At 42.4% G+C, this 3,209-nt stretch overlaps 1 protein-coding gene across 1 annotated transcript in view; it reads right to left on the bottom strand.

The window, feature by feature from the left end:
• The window catches only part of osgepl1 (O-sialoglycoprotein endopeptidase-like 1), a 56,847-nt gene that overhangs the window by 21,194 nt on the left and 32,444 nt on the right, over positions 1 to 3,209 (bottom strand). The window lies entirely within an intron of this gene.

The following is a 3,209-nucleotide window of genomic DNA, read 5'->3' as shown; positions in this document are numbered from 1 at the left end:
GCCCTTGTCCGTGTGTTTCTGTGCAGAAGAGGTTAAACTTGTTCTTATCTGTTTTGGTCACAGTTTTCATCTGAACACGGCTCTTAAACACGCGACAGGTCAGACCAGTTTTATCATGAGACTCGTGTTTTGATTTGAGCTGAAAATAACCACGTACACAGTTCATGTCAATCAAAAGTAACATACAATCTACCTTTGTCTCCCTGCACGTTTGTGGAGTGGAGGTCGTCGCCGTGGATATGTTACAGTTTCACCTGAAAAGTTTGACAATATGGCATTATGTTCATCTACAGTGGGGCAAAAAAGTATTTAGTCACCAATTGTGCAAGTCCCACTTAAAAAGATGAGAGAGGCCTGGAATTTTCATCACTTCAACTATGAGACAGAATGAGGGAAAGAATCCAGAAAATCACATTGTCTAATTTTTATGAATTTATTTGCAAATTATGGTGAAAAATAAGTATTTGGTCAATAACAAAAGTTCATCTCAATACTTTGTTATATCCCCTTTGTTGTCAGTGACAAAGGTCAAACTTTTTCTATAAGTCTCCAGAGGTTTTCACTGTTGCTGTAGTTTGGTCCGTTCCTCCTGCAGATCTCCTCTAGAGCAGTGATGTTTTGGGGCAACACAGACTTTCAACTCCCTCCAAAGATTTTCAATGGGGTTGAGATCTGGAGACTGGGCCACTCCAGGACCTTGAAATGCTTCCTACAAAGCCTCTCCTTCGTTGCCCGGGCGATGTGTTTGGATCATTGTCACGCTGAAAGACCCAGACACGTTTCATCTTCAATGCCCTCGCTGATGGAAGGAGGTTTTCACTCAAAATCTCACGATACATGGCCCCATTCATTTTTTCCTTTACACAGATCAGTCGTCCTGGTCCCTTTGCAGAAAACAGCCCCAAAGGATGATGTTTCCACCCCCATGATTCACAGTAGGTCTGGTGTTCTTTGGATGAGACTCAGCATTCTTTCTCCTCCAAACACGACAAGTTGTGCTTTCACCAAATTTTGGTTTGTTTTGACCATATGACATTCTCCCAATCCTCTTCTGGATCATCCAAATGCTTCTATCAAACTTCAGACGGGCCTGGACATGTCCTGTCTTCAGCAGGAGACACGTCTGGCACTGCAGGATTTGAGTCCCTGGTGGTGTAGTGTGTTACTGATGGTGCCTTTTGTTACTTTAGTCCAAGTTCTCTGCAGGTCATTCACAAGGTCGCCCCGTGTGGTTCTGAGATTTTTGCTCATTGTTCTTGTGTAATTTTGACCCCACGGGGTGAGATCTTGTGTGGAGCCCCAGATCGAGGGAGATTATCAGGCTAATAATTGCTCCCACAGTTGATTTCTTCACACCAAGCTGCACCTATTGCAGATTCAGTCTTTCCAGCCTGGTGCAGGTCTACAGTTTTGTTTCTGGTTTCCTTTTTGCCCTTTTTTAAGTGGGAGAACTTGCACAATTGGTGGCTGACTAAATACTGTTTTGCCCCACTGTACGTGAGCGTGTTTTTAAAATCCCTCTGCAGCTCCAGCGTCGCAGTTGGAGCGACCTGTGGCTGAGGACATGGGTCCATTGAGCACATGACTGTTGAGGTGTGGCCTGTGTGTTTAAAGGTAATGTGTGTTTAAAGGGCAGGTGTAGTAACATTCCACAGTGGAAACATCAGTGTTGTCTTTACCTCAATACAAATTATTTGAACCATTACAGAATTGTTTTGAATGGAGAAAGTGGAGCTGTAACTTTCTGTGTAACTTTGTCTCTGTGTGTGCGGAGCTTAAAGCGTCAGACCAAGTCTGCAAAGTTTATTATTCAGCCGGATGAGGAGGCTCGTCTGGTGTTTGGAGGACACAGGAGAGACCATGACTCTGTGTGGCCTCTAAGGCCTGTGTGTCAGATGCCCTCCCTGTGTGTCAGACCCAGGACACACTGGAGTCCTGTTTTAAACCTGGTTCAGTCCTGGTTTAGTCCTAGTTTATTTTGCGTAAGAAATCTTTTTTTAATTGATGATTTTATTTATTTTATTATTTATTCATTCTTTATTTTTTTAACTGAAACATGGCTCGACAAAAACACAGGTAATGCAGTTCTAATGGAATCAACTTCACCCAACTTCAAATTTGAATCTGAAAGGGTGGAGGTGTGTGTGCATTTTTTAGAGATAATTTGGTCACTCACAGATTATCATTTGGGGTGTTTTCATCTTTTGAGTATGTTTCATTTAAAATGGAGCTAAAACAATCCCCCTCCAGACTCTACTTAGTTATATACAAACCTCCCCAGCACTGTCTGAGTTTTATTGATGATTTTACTGAGATGCTTTCAGTCGTATGCACAGACTTTGATGGTTTAGTCATCACAGGTGATTTTAATGTACATGTGGATAATGTGTTTGACAGAAACACTAAAGAGCTCAGTTCTGTCCTTGAAACCTTTGGTTTGACTCAGCATGTCAGCGAGCCACAACAGAGGGCACACTCTGGACCTGCTCATTACAAAAGGAGTAAATATTTCAAATGTCAGTGTGGTGGATGTTGCTCTGATCATTTCTGTGTCTTTTTTGACCTGTCTGTTATTCCCAAACCAGCAGCTGCTCCTGCAGTTGTTCGAAGGAGACACATAAATGATAAAACAGGTGCACTGTTCATGGAAATGATACACTTTGAAAATGCCTCATGTTCTGATGTTGATGATTTGTTGAACTCTGTAACTTCGAGTGTTTTGAATGTTCTGGACACCATTGCCCCGATGAAGGTTAAAATGGTTAAAGATGAGCAGAAAGCGCCATGAAGGAATGATGACTCGGTCAGGGCACAGAAAAGGGAGGAGGGCCGAGCGGGAATGGAGCAAGTCAAAGCTCCAGGTTCATTATGAGATTTACAGAGAAAAGATGCACATGTACAACCACAGTTTATGTAGAACAAGGGAGAGGGATTTTTATGACATTATTGGAAGTTTTAGTAACAACTCTCGTGTCCTGTTTGCAACGGTAAACAGATTAACAAACCCTCCTGCTCCGCTGCTGTTAGAACTAATTTCCTCATCTAAGTGCAATGAGTTTGCAGTTTTCTTTAATTACAAGGTTCAGGGCATTAAAAATGACATCAATTCCATGACGTAAATAACAACCCAGCACCACCTAGACACTTAGAGCTGACTCAGTCTGCACCTGTAACTGACAAAACTGTCCCAGAGATCGTCACCAGTCTGA

The sequence above is a fragment of the Periophthalmus magnuspinnatus genome, chromosome 21 (genome assembly GCF_009829125.3).
Source record: "Periophthalmus magnuspinnatus isolate fPerMag1 chromosome 21, fPerMag1.2.pri, whole genome shotgun sequence".
NCBI lineage: Eukaryota > Metazoa > Chordata > Actinopteri > Gobiiformes > Gobiidae > Periophthalmus > Periophthalmus magnuspinnatus.
The sequence above is the reverse complement of the archived record's forward strand: the minus strand, read 5'-3'. Positions and strand labels throughout refer to the sequence as shown.